Consider the following 17,258-nt stretch of genomic DNA (forward strand, 5'->3'; position numbering starts at 1 on the left):
TGATTGCTCCACTCCCTGGCTTTAGCCCTGCCCGAGGTCCAGCTGACTGAGTGTTCCAGGAGATCCCCTGAGCACGTCCTCCCAACAAATCGTGCCCGGGAGAGCCTGAGTTGGTTTCTGTACCTCATCACAAAAAGAACCTCAGTGAAGACAACAGAGAAGCCCAGGCTTCTCTTGGCTGGGACTCTCTCACTTCCTTAGGGCGCTGCTGCCGCTGCGGGGCCACGGGGAGCTTGACTCAGAAAGCTCTGCTGGGCCGCCCCACTGGATTCCCATTTGTTCTGTGTATCAGTGAAAATATGTCCTCATCCTGTAGCCCTTGCATAGACTCCTCTTGCTGTCCCTCTGATGTCCAATGTAGCAGGAAACGAGGGTGTCCAGTTACTCAGGGCTGTCTGCGAATTACACCTGAAACACTAAAGCTGCAAAAGCACTAACAACAAAGAAACTCACAGTCAGACCCCAATGGTCCTCTGGAAACCCACATGGGGAAGTAATAGCAGGGACATTCTCACCTTTTACAGAGAAAGAGACTAATGACCTTGGGGACCTGGGACAGGCCACCAAACTTCCTTGGGCCACAGTTCTTCATCTGGAGAATATGTGTGGGTGGGTGGTGGGGGGCACACACAGGAACTGGGTCATTAGAGTGAAAAGAGAGACTATGTCTGGCGCATAATACGTTCTCAACAAATGTTAGTTATTTTTATTATTAGAAAGAGTTCTGGGTAGCTGCAAAAAGGGATTCTGGGAAATAAAATATTTCTGGGCTTATATTGTTTAAAGTGCTTCTCAGGATGCCTGGTAGATACAAAGATGCAAGAAACGGGAGTTACATGAACAATGATTAAAGTTGGGACGGGAAGCAAACTTAGGCAATCAGAGGCACTGCTTTTGTGGGTAGTGGAGCTATGGGTCAAATGCTTCTGCTTTTTATTGGGCATTCTAGTGATGTTACCCGAATACTGTTATGCAATGAAATCACAGATACTTTGTTTGATTAAAGGTCATTATTTGCTGACCAATTAAGAAATGACAGAGAAGGTGATCACTGGGTTTGGGGAGGAGAAGGAGGTGGTGGATGCAGGAGGTCAATAGATTATGTGGGGAGAAGGGATCTGGGAGTGTAGAGGCAGGAGAGATCGGTAAAGAGAGGGAGAAAGAAGAGAGCCCCTCCAGAAAGTGGCTCCCGACCAAAGCGAAGGCATCTATTTTATTTCACTTATTCTTTTATTTCTTTGCAAAGCTGGCGCCTCAGTGTTTTTCATCCCAGAGCAGCTGCCTGGGCAGTCCGGACTGCACCGCCTGAGAACCGACCTGACTTCGGCCTCCTTCCCTAGACTCCTCTCATCACCGCGCCAGGGGGCGGGGCGCATGGAGAGACGTCCGTCTTCGAGTGTGGGCTGCAGTGGGCCAGGAGGCTGACGGCTTTGGGGGGGGGGGGCGGCGGCGGCGCTCTTCCGGGCTCCAGGAGCTTCTCTTTACTTCCTACGGTCGGAAGTGGAGGCTGCTCGTTGCCACCGACACTCCACCCCCACCCGGCCTGACCATGACCCCCCATCTCTGATCCCAGCTTTGCCATCTGCCCTCTGCTTGGCCCTGGAAAAACCCTTTCTTCTCACTGGGTCTCAGTTTCCCCGTCTGAAAGGGAAGGGGTTGGACGCGATGAAGTCAAGGGCCTTTCTAGCTCAGGCCATCTGCAAGTCTCTGAGGTCCCGGAAGGACTGGGAAAAGGAAAGAGACAGGGCGGGCGGAGGCGAGAGGAATCCCAGAGTTTCCCCTGGCACCCACCTCCAACTTGGGGAATTCAGGTAAAGCGAGGTAATCTCCTGGTTACCAAAAGAAAAGGAAACCGAAGCATCCCATTCTAGTATTTTCTTCCTTTCTATTTGACCGCGAAGCCAACTCTTTTCACTTTTAAATAAAAGCCAGATTGGCAATCACCACCAGGGGAAGGTCTATAGTTTTGGATTCTTTACCTAGATGCTCTGGATTCCGTCCTAGGCAAAGACACAGCTGAACATGGACCCCGGAGCCATGTCAGTTACATGTCCCTCTCCCAGGAGACCCAGAGCCCTCCAAGGAGAGAGGCTAAGTCGCATTTAGCTGTGTAACAGCAATAAATGTTCGAGGGTCAAGGAGGCTCCTTTTTCACCCTGACTTATGAATCAATTGATAAATATGCCAAAGGATAAACTCTCATCTTTATTATTATAAAATTTACACACGGGGGACCTCAAAACAAACCCCAGGAATTTATTTATAAAAAATTGTATATTTATTCTTACATGTTTAAACTTCAGTTTAAACCTTCAAAGTACTCTCCAATGGATGCCATACACCTATTGAGACTTTTTTCCACTGCTCAGAAAGGTTTTTGAACTGGTTAATTTTGATGCCTTTTAGAGCTCCTGCTGTTTTTGTTTTTGTTTTTTTTTTTTTTTTGTTATACCTCTCCCACATTGGCAAAATGCTTCCCTTTGAGGACTTTTTTTCATTGGGGAAACAAAAAGGTAGTCATGTCGTTTTTGGTCAAAAACTGCTGAGCACTCAGTGCAGTGTGGGCAGGTGTGCTTGTAAATCAGCCATCAGGATATGGGCAAACGTGTTCAAAGAGTCTTAAAGAAAAACTCACTGGAGTTGAACGCAGCCTCTCACAACATCACCAGCTGGAACACTGACACAGATGGGTTCCTAGAACACTCACTGAGTCTGGGAAGCCTGTACTATAAGTGGCCCGCCCTCCAGAAGACAATTCCAGTATTTTTTGGTTCCCCCCTTCTATGGCTTAGAGAACTTGACTTAGAGCTGCAGGTGGGCTCTAAGGTGAACCCTAAATTGGTTTTGTGCACCCAGTTGTAGACAGTGCAGGGAGAATGCAGATCTCCCCATGTGAGGTCTGTCCTTAAAAAACTTGGTGCATGAAGCAGATTAAAATGTGTACTCCCGAAGGGAAAGAAAGAGGCAGGCACAGACTTCCATATCCCATGTTCTCTCCTAAATCATAAATAATGTAAGTCCTACTTCTTCCCTGAGGAGGTATGAAGGGCTGAAAACAAGTCTAGAGGTTCCTTAACATGAAAAAAAAAACACCCCTAGTGCATAAGAAGCATTCCCCCCTGACCACAGAGTCCAGGCACACATCCAGCGCTCAAGTTTCATACAAGGCTGTGGGTATGTATCATCTCTTTGTCTGTCCAGCATCGGAGCCGTTTTGTATGTTTCCTTATAGGGTAGAGAATTCACCCACCAATAAGGAGGTAGAGTCTGCGTCTCCCTAGAGAGGATGAAAAAAGCCCATGGACTAGTATTTACCAATCACATAGCTCTGACTTTAAATTATAAGACAGTGCCATTAAAAAGTAGGGACCAAGCAGTGCCCACGATTGGTAACGAGGTAGTGGGGACAGCAGCGCCAGCATCTAATTTCCGCGGGACTGGCAGTGCCAGCTGGGCCCAGCAGCAGCAGAACTGGTGTCCCTAAAGGGACCAGTTCTGCAGCATGATTTGGGGTGTTGTTCCTGCCTCTGTTCCGGTTCTCCAGCCCCTTTGGAGAGCCTATGAGCTACCTAAAATCCTCTTTAGAAGTTCCTTGTCTGCCCAGTTTCTGTTGCATACAATTAAACCCTGCCGGACACAATTAAATGCCAGCTTCTCATCACCTGGGATGAAGTGCCCATTGAAAGCAAAGCTCTAAGAGGCTGAGTGGCCATGTGACAGAACAGTATAAGGGCCAGAGAAACTTCAAGCTCGTATCCTAATGACTTGGCTCATGTCCACATAAAAGCTAAGGACCTTTTAAGGCTATGACAGAAGAATCTTGCATTTCTTGCAGAGGCAGGAACAAAAGGAAGAGGTAGTTACTGTAGCCCAAGGCCCAGAGTCAGCCAGTGGGAGCCAGACTATGGCAGGCTCACTTTGCAGGACTTGGAACCATGGAAGAGTCGCAGCTGCTGTTGAAGCTGCTGCCAAAGCAGAGAAGGAGGGGAAAGCCTATACTGGGTTCTCCCTTTCTCCTGACCTCCAACCTCACACAGAAGGCACAGAATATAACTTGCAGCTATCGGCTTACCTGTGATATGGAGCAGAGGAGGGGAAGGAGAGGAATGGATCTGAGAAACAGGCTCAGAACTGGTATAAACGGAAAGACATCCACCCTGGAGTCTAGAGATACCAATTTATCATCTGATTCCAGAGTAGGCAGAAGGCAATTATAAAGCCAAATCCGAGATGCAAATAATGGTTTTGCTCATTTTTGTTGGCAAAATCTAATGAATATGTGTGGAAATCAACCCTGCGGGTGCTAGACCAAGGAAGGAGCAACCTACTTTCAGAATATATTGGAGCAGGCAGCGTTTTTGGGTCACCTTCATGATTTCAAGACTTGCTTTTATGCCTATGCTTTGGGCTAGTTTAATCCTGTTACTAAGGTGTGACTTGACTGGGTTTTTCCACGGTACACCCTGTGTAAACTGCCTCACAAATTACAATCATCTTGACATTCTATTTTCTCCATTTGCTAAGACTGCCTATGCAATACCTGGGTTCCTGCTTCCTCTCTGTGCTGTGTGGCTCAGTAAATGCCTGCAGGTAGAGAGCCAGGGCAACTGCAGAGTTGGCCTCCTTTGTTTCCCTTCTCACAGGGACCACCTTCCTGTCTTGCCAGTTTACCTAATATCTGAAAACAGTTGTTTCATGTATTTGGTCCAGTTACATATATGTAGTCTGTCTGGAAAAAGTCCAGCCATTGTTACTATAACCAGAACGGTTTGTAGGACATCGACGTAACCTGGCAGCCGAGGAGCATGCACTGGAATGCACATGCACAAACAATGATGACTTCACTGTATAGTCAGTGGGGGTGGAAGACGCTGTTGAGTGAGCATGTGTACTCTGTGGCCATTGCATTCGAAATGACTGAGTGAGTAGAGCAATGAATCTGCATCAGATTTTGTGTTAAGCTTGACATTCCTGTGTGGAAACTCTTCAGAAGGTTTTCAGGGACTTTGCAATGAGTATAGCACAAATGAAAGTGTGGCCCAAATGCTTCAAAGATGGTCGAGAGTCTGTTGAAAGTGACCCACATTCTGGAAGGCGTGCCACAAGCGGAACACCTGAGAATGTTGAACGCGTATGGGCTGCAATCAACAAAGACTGGTGACTGGCAGGGCAAGAACAAGAAGCTGCTCTGGGGATTCCAAACACTATTGTGTCTGAGATTTTGACACAGGTCCTTGACATGAAACATGTCTTGGCAAATTTGTTCCAGGGCTTCTGCTACCAGAGCATAAGGAACATTGTGTTGCATATCCTAATAACTTGATTCAAACCCCTGCCAGTGAACCAGATTTCCTCAAGTAGGTCCTAATGCTGGGAGAACTGGGTGAGGTCCCAAGGTGCTTACTCTGAAGAGGATTGAGGCATTATTGTCCTATGTACAATGTTTCTTGTATCTTGTATCTCCTTCAAGAAGTGTCTCTGTTTTTCATGGTACATGGCTGGATACTTTCTGGACAGACTCTGTGTGTGCGTGCGCGCGTGTCTTGGTAGAAGAGCTAACCTGGTACCAGTTGTTCCATAATGGTGGAAGTGCAAGTTTTTATTTATTTATTTTTGGTGATACAGTTTGCTTTTATTTATTTTTTTATTGTTCAAATATATTTGTCTCCATTTTCCCGTCACCACTTTCCCCTGCCCCACCCACTCCCATCTCCCACCCTCAATCCATCCCCAATTTGGCTTTGTCCATGGGTCCTAAGTTTTTATTTTTTAACTGTTCATTTTCTAACTTTCTGAAGTAGTTGCCTGACTCATTGATCTTCAGATTTTGTTGTTTATTTCCTAACATAGACATTTAAGGTTCTACATCCTCCATAAATATTGCTTTAGTTTTATCCTACAAGTATTAACATATAGTATTTTGTTATTCTTTAATTAAAATATTTTCTAATTCTCACTATGGTTTCTTCTTTGGCCCATGGTTTATTCCAAATAATATTTATTATGTTCCACAATTATGTTTTTTGGACATAGGTATTGCAAATAACTTCTCCTGGTGTGTGGTTATCTTTTAATGAACAGAATTTCTTAGCTTTGGTGAAGTCAAATTTATGAAAAAAATAAGGCAAATTCTTTTTGTGGACTAGTTAGCAAAATTTTGCTTATCCCAAGACTATGAAGATATATCTCTAAGTTTTCTTCTAAAAGATTTGTTGTTTGGTTTTCACATGATGTTTATGATGCATCTTGAATTTTCTATTGTGAAGATCAATGGAATGATGCCTTTTTTAATATCAGGTGACTAGAAACGGTTACTCCTTTTTTGGACTCTATTTTGTTGGCGAGAGATCAAAGGGAGGGGGAGGGAGATCAGAAGTTTACCCTGCTTTCCTTCCTATGCGGTCCCTTTAGGTTGGATTTGTCGCTCGACCAAATGTCATTGCTTCTCTCAAGGCAGCCGGCCTGGCAAAACTCTCTCCTCTCAAGTTCTGATAACTCCTCTGAGTCCTTACTCCTTTAGTTCCAGGAGCAGCGACAGCTCCCGTACTTGCCAGCCCTGGGGTTCAGCACTGTCGCGTGTGGCCCCCACAAGCCTTCTCGCATCTCTGTGACCACTCACAAACCTTTCAGAGAAATACTAACTCCCATGCGCTGCTTCCCACTGAGACTCCGACTGAGGCACTGGTGTATTAGAAAGTGTTTTTAAAAGTATGCGGTATCCAGCATCTTTGCTAAACACTTTTTAGTTTTAATAGTTTGTTTCTAGAAATTCTTGGAATTCCTATGTAAACAATCATAGCATCTTATCAATGGTGACCATTTTGTTTCTTAACACACTTATAATTTTATCATTTTATGTTTCTTTTCTTGTATTTATGGTTAATACCTCCATTACAATGTTGAACAAAAATAATTATCATTTTCTCATTCCTGGCTTTAAAATGAATTCATTGAATGATTCACCATTAAGAATCTTACCCTCTGAGTTTATTATTATTATTTTTTAAAACCATAATCAGATAATTGAATTGTATTGAATAGTTTACTCTATTGTTTGAGGTCATCATAAAGCCTCTTTTTTTCTTTCTTCTCCCCCAGGGGGTTCCTGGCTCCCTCTTGATCATATATGTCAAGGTTAAGGCCATGGAGACCATTCTTCTTATCTCCGGCCTGAAAGGGCAGGATTGGAACGCTACAGTCCTCTTGGCTTAACCTTGGACATTTTGGAATATCCCTTGTGGAATATTACAAGATGTTCATTAAGGCATTATTCTGATGTGCTATTTTGTTTATAAAACATCTGCTTTTTAAAAATCCTGATTTACTGAAGACCTCCTTTCTAAAGTAAGGAGAGAAGCCCTGGCTGGTGTGTCTCAGTGGATCAAGTGCCAGTGTAGAACCAGACGGTCACTGGTTTGATTCCCAGTCAGGACCTGTGCCTGGGTTGTGGGCCAGGCCCCCGGTTGGGGACCTGCAAGAGGCAACTGATCGATGTTTCCCTCTCTTTCTCCCTCCCTTCCCCGCTCTCTAAAAATAAATAAATAAACAAATAAAATCTAAAAAAATTTAAAGAAGAGCACATAGTAAAGGCGATGATGATGAGAGAAATCTCATTGTGACACTTACATGTAATTTGCAGCAATCCTATGTAGCAGGTATTAGTACCCTTAGCTTCCAGATGAGGAAACTGAAGCTCAGAGAGGTGAAGTGCACAGCCCAGGACAATGGCAGAGTGGGAGGCTGGAATTTCGGCCCCAAGTTTGTGCTCAGAAATGCTTGCTCCCTCACAACAGAGAAGTGAGACTGGGGTCCTTCCTCCCACAAGAGTACTTCTGCCTTCGCCCCTCAGATCCTCTGCTCTAAGCATCTCCTTGTCTGGTCCCACCCTCCCAGCAGTTCTATAGTTTGGAAACATTGTGGCCCCCAGGCCCTGTTTCCAGACCCTCCTTGGTACACTGGGGGCTGCGAATCCCGCAGTGCTGTGAGTATTGTGTCTGTGTGTGTGAAAGGGGAGGAAGGGTCTGGGTTCAACTCTGGAGAACGGGGGAGTAGAGAGTGAGATTCCGATTCTGCTTCTCTCTCGACCAGGCTGGGGACTGGGATGGGTGGACATTTGCGGCTGCCTGGTTGGCTCCTGTTCCTTCTTGACCACAGGCTGGACTGCTTCCAATTGCTCAGTGACCGAAGGCTCCCGGCTGCAAATGTCTCCCGTTTCCTCCTCTGCTGCCAGGACTCCAGCCTGCCCCTCCTTGCCGCGTGTCCTGGGGCGACCAACCTGACGCAAGCCTTGGAGGCGGTGCTGCAGAGGGTGGAGGGGCTCTGTCTTGGCGGTTCTGTTTCAGTTCTGCCACCAGATGCCTTCTCTCACTTCCCTGGCCTCAAGATCCTGGGATGCTTCTGCGGCGCTCCTGCCGGGGCCCTCTGGGGTTTGGGGCAGCTGCGGCAGCTGTCTTTCATATGCCATCATTTGAAAGACCTCTTCCTACCCTCTGATGCCTTTGGCCACCTGAGGTCCCTCCAGTACATTTCTGGGGCCCTTGCCTTAACACACTTATAATTTTAATTAATGTTTTTTTTCTTATATTCCTGGTTAATACCTCCATTATAATGTTGAACAAAAAAATAATGACCGTTTTCTCATTCCTGGCTTTAAACTGAATTCGCTGAATGATTCACCTTTAAGAATCTTACTCTCTGAGTTTATTATTATTATTTTTTTAAATCATAACCAGATATTGAATTGTATTGAATAGTTTACTCGCATGTCCAGTTGTCTCCCACCCTACAGCAACTTAGCATCAAGGGTAGTTACCTTCAGAACTCGGGGGGGGAGTTTGCAGACATCTTCCCCGGCCTGGTGCTTGGTCCCTCCTCTGGTGATGCCTGGACTCTGGACGTGGTGGACCTGTCATTCAACAGAGAGCTACAGATGGCCAGTCCTGGGGCCCTCCAGGGTCTCAAGGTGGGGAATCTGAATCTGGACCACATGAGATGAAGGCAGCTGCAGTGATGGGGATGGAGCTGCGGAGGCTGGGTGCCCTGTCTGCGATGTACACTGATATGGCTGAGCTGCCTGCTGTGGCAGCTGCCCGCTTTGAGATGCAAGAGCTGAATTTGGGATTCATGCAGACAGAGCACTTAACTTTGGAGGCCCTGGCTCCCTGCCGAAGCCTGAAGAGCTTGAGTCTTAAGAGGAGTGGCCTGGCTGACCTGCCCCAGCTTCAGAGACTGAACCTGAGTGGCAACAAACTGCGGAGCGCCATGCGGTGCACGAATGCGACAGGGGCTGTGTCAGGACTGGGGGTCCTGGATCTGTCCAACAACAGGCTGCAGACCCTGCCCCCAGGCGCACTCTCCTCTTTGCCCCACCTGCCGGAGCTGCTGCTTCAGGGAAACCTGCTGGATTGGCTGGAGGGCCAGGTATTCCAGGGCCTGAGGAGGCTGGAGATGTTGGACTCGAATAACAATCCACTGGTGGCCCTGGGCAAGAGCTGGTTGGCTCATCTGCCTGCACTGACCACCCTACACCTGCTGAACAAGGGCATTCTGCTGAGCCCAACCTGGGGCTTCTGGGACCCGGAGAATCTGCGTAACCTTAGACTGCAGTTCTACCTCTGGCCCCTGTGGGGCAGTGCTGTCCCTGCCGAAGAGGCTGACTTCGGGCAGTGCCAGGCAGGAAGATTTGGAAGCTGGCTTCTCCCACCTTTCCAGTCTTGCAGACCCTGACTCTAAATGGCTGACGACTGCAGCTGGAGACCCAAAATATCACTAAGGTCTTCCCTGCCCTTCGCCAGCTCTTCTTGCTTGGAGTCCCTCTGCTCCCAGGACACCTCCAGCTTCTTCCTCTGGCAGCTCCACAGACTCCAGTATCTGAGGGTACAGGGTGACGGGCGCAGCCCCAGGCCATGCTGCTCACTGGGCTACCCAGCCTACAGGAGCTGAAGCTGCGAAGACTGCAGTCCCGAGTGCAGCCCTGCTCAGTGCGGTTCGAGGAGCTGGCGGGTGAGCTGCCCGGGCTCCAGGTGCTGCATCTGGTCCAAACTGGGTTGGAGATACTGTCTGCTGCTGCTTTCCAAGGCCTGCGAAGTCTCCAGGTCTTAGTGCTAGACTGGGAGACAGGCATCCCGCTGGATGGCAGTCTCCAGGAGCACAGTCCCCAGATGCCACAGTACATGTATGTTCTGAGTTCGTCCTTGGCCTGCCAGTGTGCCAATGCCTGGCTGGGGCCCTGGCTTAAGCGGTCCCCCAGAACATATGTGCACATAGCACCACGCCAGCTGTGCCAGCCAGAAGCTGGGGGACATTCTAAGAATCCCCTTCTCCCCTTTCTCAGGAGTCACTGCTCTGAGACTCTGGGGCTGGAACTCTTCCTGGGCAGCTCTTCAGTTTCCCTCTTCTATAATATGGGATAGTAATACACCCTCCCTTAAAGGGTTTTGTGAGAATTAAATGGGTTACTATGTATAAAGCACTGAGAGCAGGACCTAATAATGCATTGCGAATGTTCAGCAAAAGTTAACTTTTTATGTAATTATACATATACTACATGTATATCATATATAAGTAAATAAATACACATATGTTGGGAGTGCGTGCTTAAAAATGCCTTACTAACAGGAAACATTACTAATTTACTAATAGAAAACATGATCAGGAAAGTTTGGCAAGCAGACACTGGGGACGGGGACCAGGTTAGATTCACCTCTTCACCCTTAGAGCCTAGTGCTGGCCCAGACAACTACGGACAGGAAAAAATCTTGATGGATGCTGAGGCAGAGAACTGGGGTCTCGTTTAGGCTCCATTGTTTATTTCTATAGGATAATGGACCAGGAAACTTGGCCTCTTTGGGCTTTAATTTTCCTTTTCTGTACTATGCCAGGCTTTAAATAGACAAAGGCTAAAGAAAACCATAGAACAATTCTAGGCTGGATTTAGGGTGAGGGCGCCCTCTAGAGTCCCAATGGTGTCTTCCACTCTGCATTCTCACCTCCATTCATTCTCTTCAGGGCAGATGATGCTGAAACAAATGTCCTTACCTGACCCTGCAAAGTTGACTTTCCAGCTTCAGATCTGGACACTCTCTTAAATGTCTCCAGCCCTCCAAGCACCTCACCGTGCAGAACTGTCTCTCTCTCCACTCATACCACACCCTCCCCTCCACTGGTGATCTTTTCTTTATGCAGCGTGGGGCTGAGAAGAAACGTTTGGGGTCACATGTCCAGGTTCAAATCCAGGTCCTGCACTTATTGGCTATGTGATCTTGAGCAGTGACTTCATCTGTCCAAGACCCCACTTCCTCCTTGTAAATTGGAGGTAATACTATCAATTTCATAAGGCTGTGATATTTTAGTAACAAGGAGTGCTTGTAGGTTGCTACTCCTTTCACTGAGTGAAACCCCATGACATGTTACTACAGATAAGTTGGAATATGTTTCACAGAGGAGAAGGACTTTGAATTAGGTCTTTAAAACTAAGATATAGAATTCCCCCAATTTTAACAATAGCCAACATGTATTGAGCACTGGGCCATATGCCAGGTACTGTCAATTTCCCCAAAGTCTCTTAACTATTAGTAAAAATAATAATAGCTAATAATTATTAAACTCCTGCTATCCATGTGTCAAACTCTTTACATACTTTTCTCCATTTACTTCTCATAAACTCTATCAGGTAAACGTCATTATTTTAATTCACATTTTACAGATGAGGAAACCGAGGCATAAAGAAGAGGTGAATTAATTTGCCCAATGTTTCATAACTAGTGAGTGGCAAGGCCTACATCCTGCATTTGAAAATAAGAAGTTTCAGACACAAGCATCTTGACTCCAGAGTCCATGCTTTACTTGAATTATCTCATTTAATCTTCACAACACCTACAATGCAGGTTCTATTATATTACCTGCATTTTAAGATGAAAAACCAAAGACAAAAGAGATGCAGTAATTTGTTTAAGGCCACACAGCTAGGAAGTAATTAGGCTGGAATTTGGATCCATGTCTGACTACAAACACACATTCTCAACCCCGTATTAGGTTGCTCATGCCCCAAAGTACAAAGCAACTGCTTTTACATTACAGTTATTCAGATCGTTATTATTCTAATGATGATTAACATTCTTCCAACACACATGAAGTGCGAAGCTATGTCCTAACTGATTTACATAATAATAACTAATATTCGCTGTGTATTTTTAGGACTCAGGCCCTGAGCTAATCCTTTTAGGTGTATTCTTCATCGAAGCCTCACAAAAACCTGTAGACTTGGATGTTGTTATTATCCTTGCTCTACAGGTAAAGAAAGTGAGGTTCACAATTGATCCAAAGTCACACAGCTTAACTGTGAGCTGAAGATTGAACCTACAATTGCCCAGCTCTCTCCTGCACCAGTCTGGTCATCTCTGGCCACCCTCTCTCCTTATTTCTTTTTCTTTCTCCCCCCCCCCCGCCCCCTTATTTTTTATTGTTCCTGCTTTGATCTCTCTCGGGTCTTCGATTCTCCCTTCGCCCCTTCAACAGGCCCCACCCCTTCAGTTTGAATACCCGCCTACCGGGCGGTGTCATTTCCCAGAACCTGTGGAGAGGACCCGGGATTGCAACAGGACCCGCCTTCACGCTTAGAACCTCTTCTGATTTGTTCCGGTGCCAGGGACCGGGAGATGGTGACACATCTATTGGCTGACGACATCTTAAGGGCAGTAAACGGAGGGGACCGCCTACCGGCTTTCGCGCGGTTCCTTCTGGGAGTTGTAGTCTCAGATGGTCCATTCCCGGGGAGGCGTCGTTTGGACTCCGCGTCCCAGCATTCCCTGCGCGAGCCTTGGAGCACTTCCGCCCCGTTGTGAAGTGGGTGGCTCGGTTGGTGAGTCTGGGTTGCGCGGGGCGGGTGGGGGGGGGGGCAGTTGAGACTCAGGCTCTGGGCTGGAGACTTAGGAGGTGGTGGTGTCAACAGGGAACCGGGGAAGGGGAGAGGGGAGAAAGAAGCCTTTATGAGGGGGTGGGAGGGGCAGTGTGAGGAGCGGTCAGAGGATGAAGCGTCCGGAGATGGGAAGGTTCATAGAGGGGATTGGGGATGAGGAGGGAGATAGAGCTCCCTGGGAGTGAGGACCGTCTTAGATCTGTAGGTGTGGGCACCGAGAGAGGTTCTAGAGGTGGGAGGGTCGTGGAAGGGCCAGGGGACCACAGAGGGAAGGAGAGAGGGTTCTGGGGCCCTGGCAAGAAGTGAAAATAAGAGGGCCTGAGCTTGAAGCCCAACATTAAGAACAGCGTACGACTCTCCACCTGCCCACCTAGAAGAGACATCTAAATTGAGACCCCCTTACACTTTCTCTAATGGTTGTGATTTCTGGAACCCAGTGGGTGGGACTGGCTATTGTGTTCGGCCCCAAACCTCTTTTCTTGTGGCTGATGGAAGTGAATGGCACCATCGTCCACTTTACCCAGGGGCCCTCTGATTTCTCTTGCATTCTTCCACATCCAGGGATCGTCAGATTTTTCAATTTCCTTAACGTGTCTTGAATCTGCTCTTTCCTTATACGGGTTTTTGCTGGAGCCTCCATCTTTTCACTTCCCAGTTTGGACAAACATTGTAGCTAGTGTGATCTGTTTAATCCACAAGTCTGATTATGTCTTTGGCTTTAAAAACCGTCATTGGCACTCATCACTGATACAACTAAGTCCAAACACCTCAGTCTGATACTCAAGATCCTTCATTAACTACTTTGCAGCCTAATCTTCATGTACCCCACACTCTAGGGCTCCCAAGGTTTTCCCCATTTCTTGGGGAGGCGGTTTGGTTTCCCACCATTATACATGCTGTTCTCTCTGTTTAGAATATACTCCCTCCTCTCGCCATTCTCTGCCAAAAACTATTCTTTCAAGAACCAACTCAAACGTTACTTTGTTCAGTTGCCTGAAACAGATAAATTTTCCCCTCACCTCCAGCTACCACAGAACTTTTTTATTGCATTTTCCACATTCTGGTCATCATTATATGTGGCTTTTTATTTATTTATTTATTTTTGGGTCTCTTCCACTAGACTCAGCATCCCCAAGGTAGGAACAGTTTCTGAGTCACCTCCGTTTCCCTACTGCCTTGATGATACTTGAATAATGGGTGATTAAAGACCATCCAGGGTGAGCTTTGCTATACCAAGCTTGAAAGATGCTACTTCTGGTAGATTTCTAGGGGCATGAGTTTTAGTCTTCTGCCTACGGAGGCTGTTTTTGCTGGAAGTTGATTCAGTGCCTATGGGAGTTTAAAACAAGGGTGGCAAATACATGGAGTGCTGCCACTTTCATTTCCTGTGCCTGGCAGGCATAGCTAATTGGTCACAACACATTCATACGGGTTTTAGAGTCCTTAGCACAGTTGAATGAAGTTGGTGCTTTAAAAGGAACCTATTTGCTTTCCCTGCTTTATGTCCTTAAGTGTGAGGTCAGGCTGCTTAAGCAATAGCTTGGACCATCATCCAAATGAGCTTGAAAGCCTTCAGGAATTCCTAGTGTTTTTTCTCTCTGGGGGTCACAGACCAGTCTTGGCCTTTCCAATGGGACTGGGGCAGATCTCTTCACATCCCACTGTTTACTGGGTGGGTTCTTATGTCCACGTCCCCAGAAGCCAGGATGCCTCTCAACTTCCCTCTGTCTGTAAAACGATGCTGAGTGTGATAGCAGCCAACACCAGTCTTCATTACTTAGGAGAATCTGTACCCTTTCTAGGTCTTCGTGGAAATTGGAGGAGGCCTTTTAGATCACTCAGCTGAAAGGTGGCAAAGTGACAGCCCATGCTGAAAGAAGCCTTCCGTCACGCTTACTTAATCCTCAGCGTGTTGGAAACAATTTTGAGTAGGTCGCCAACATTTAAAAATCTACAGTTCTGACTTAGAAAAATTAGAAGGCCTGCGGACACTGACTGAGTCAGGGGTCCCTCTGGTGCTCACTAGGAGGTGCTCACACAACACAGTCCCCACTCCATTCATTCACTTACATTGCCTGGCCTCTAGCCATTTAAGTTTGTAGCCACTGGTTTTATCTCTCTGTCCCTTTGCTCTCCTCCTGTCATACTAATTGGGGAACCTGGGCAACTGTGAGTAGGGTCAGGCGACTGTACGCTGAGGTCTAGAGAGGCCGCAGAAGCCACATGACCTGTCCAAAGTCACACAGCTTATCAATGGCAGGATTGGAACTGGAACCCTGATTTGCTCACTCCTGCCTTAACGTTCTTTCCACTCTCCATGTCACCTTCTCAGGACTTTGGATGACTGGCAGACCTAGAGGAGTCTGTGTGGTGTGGATAAAAAAGTGGCTGGAGAAAACAAATCTGGGCTTATATTCTGACTCTACCACTTGCTAGTTGGATAACCTTAAGTGAGTCTTTATCATAGAAGTTCGGTTCTCTATATGTAAATTAAAGATAGAGTGGAGTCATATCTCCCAGGATAATGATATTCTAAAGGCAGTATAGAAGGCAATAATCACATTTAGCCAAAAATCACAGTCAGCTTGAAAATCCTTTGGCAAGGAGCCATGAAGAAACCAACACATTGTCCTTTAGTAAGCTAACCAGAACAGCTGGGTTGAATACTAGATGGAAGAGTCGGCTTGTGTTTAGGGACCGTGCTGTAGAGGGACACTGCTCACAGTCAGTGGAAAGAGATGCTTGAGGGCACTCAGACCAACCCGGGGACCAGCAGAGTCATGGGTGTCATCACATCGCCACTTGCTCTCTCTGGAAGAGACACCTAGTGATTGGAACTGGTGCGCTATTTAAACCATGTCCTTTCTTCCTCTTCCTGGTGTTTGTGTGCAGTTTAATGTGTCTAAGTTACAGATCAGTGTCTGGCAGCTCCACACTAACGACACCTCACTTGCTTGCCTGGAGGGTTCAGTGAGCTTATGAATGTAGAACGCTTTGCCCTGGGCCTGGCACCATGGACGCTCAATAAATAGGGCCTCTTTGATGTTGCTGGTTCTGGTGAGGACCCAGAGATTCCTGGTGGTCTCAGCACTGAAGAAAGCCCTTGTCCATTTTTCCCCTGTGTGGAGCCACCCTGGTGTGGGCTGATTGTGTTGACCTCCCCATGTGGATAGGCTGCTATTCATATGTGAGAGAGTAGCAGAATAATCCTCAGCTTTGGATTTGAAAATAACCTTTGGGACTTCCAAGTCTTCCCAGAAGAAATTACCTGTTATCTGAGACTTTGGGCTTTGGGCCTGGTGGGACTACGAACTGCCTATATTGTTGTGTTCTCTCTGTGCAGGGTACAGAGTTTGCTCATTGAATGTCTCTTATTAGTCTGTAACTTTTCTGAAGATAGAGACTGTCCGTCCTAGTTACTGTTGGCTCTCTAGCTCGCAGTACAGTGCGGGGCACATAGTGGGATTCTGTGGATGACTGGTGGATTCGTCCTTGTGGGACAGAGTGACACAAATGTGTTTAGACTAGGGCACGGTTAAGGCTGTGGTTAAAGAAATTTCATGAAAGGTTAATTCTTTAGTGTGATGTAAATTACGGATTTTCCATAGCCCGGTAGGTTTTTAATGCACTGGCTTTACTGTTTTAATAAAAGGCAACAAAACTTCCAGTGGCCCTGCTATTTATCGGACACTGGGATGGGCACTGTGGATACAGAAATGAGTAAGATATAGTACTGACCCTAGTCGTATAAGCTAACGGGGGGCTGCCAGGTATAAGAACACGAACTACAACAATGTAGGATAACACATATATTAGAGGTACGTGCCAGTGGCTTAGGGAACGCAAGATTAGGGAGGTGATTCTTGGAGAGCAGGGATGGGGGCAGGGCACGATAAGCACACGTCAAGGAAGTCTTAACAGGTGAGGTGACATTGAGCTGATAGCTGAAGGACAAGTAGGGAATTGCAAGGTGGTCATGAGTTGTGTTCCTAGCCTCTCCCTAAATATGTGGAGGTCTTTAGGACAAGACTTTGGTTTTCATCATCTTTGCCTTGTTTCTAGACAGTCCAGTCAGATGGCCGAAAGCCAAAATACGCCCCCTCCCCATTCTCAATTTAGCTCTGTCATTCCCACGTGAAAGCAGCTGAGAGCCTCCTTTGAGTAGGCATGTTTTATGTCATCTAGATTTGTTGGGGATGACACAAAGAGCTCATTTTTCCAGATAACCCAGCGTGAGTACTGTTGGAGTCTTCGTTGTGTAAAAATAGCAGCCCCAGACGTTCACTCAACAAGCATTTACCAAGAGCCTTCTGTATCTAGTGCATATCATGCTTATTGTGGG

General features: G+C 46.7%; 1 pseudogene; it reads left to right on the forward strand.

Moving 5' to 3' along the window:
- Nucleotides 1-8,101: 8,101 nt before the first annotated feature.
- LOC129069459 (toll-like receptor 12) lies at nt 8,102-12,842 on the forward strand (annotated as a pseudogene).
- The last annotated feature ends 4,416 nt before the right edge of the window (nt 12,843-17,258 follow it).

Source organism: Pteronotus mesoamericanus, unplaced genomic scaffold, assembly GCF_021234165.1.
Source record: "Pteronotus mesoamericanus isolate MK-2021 breed Mesoamerican mustached bat unplaced genomic scaffold, CSHL_Meso_final contig_221, whole genome shotgun sequence".
Taxonomy (NCBI): domain Eukaryota; kingdom Metazoa; phylum Chordata; class Mammalia; order Chiroptera; family Mormoopidae; genus Pteronotus; species Pteronotus mesoamericanus.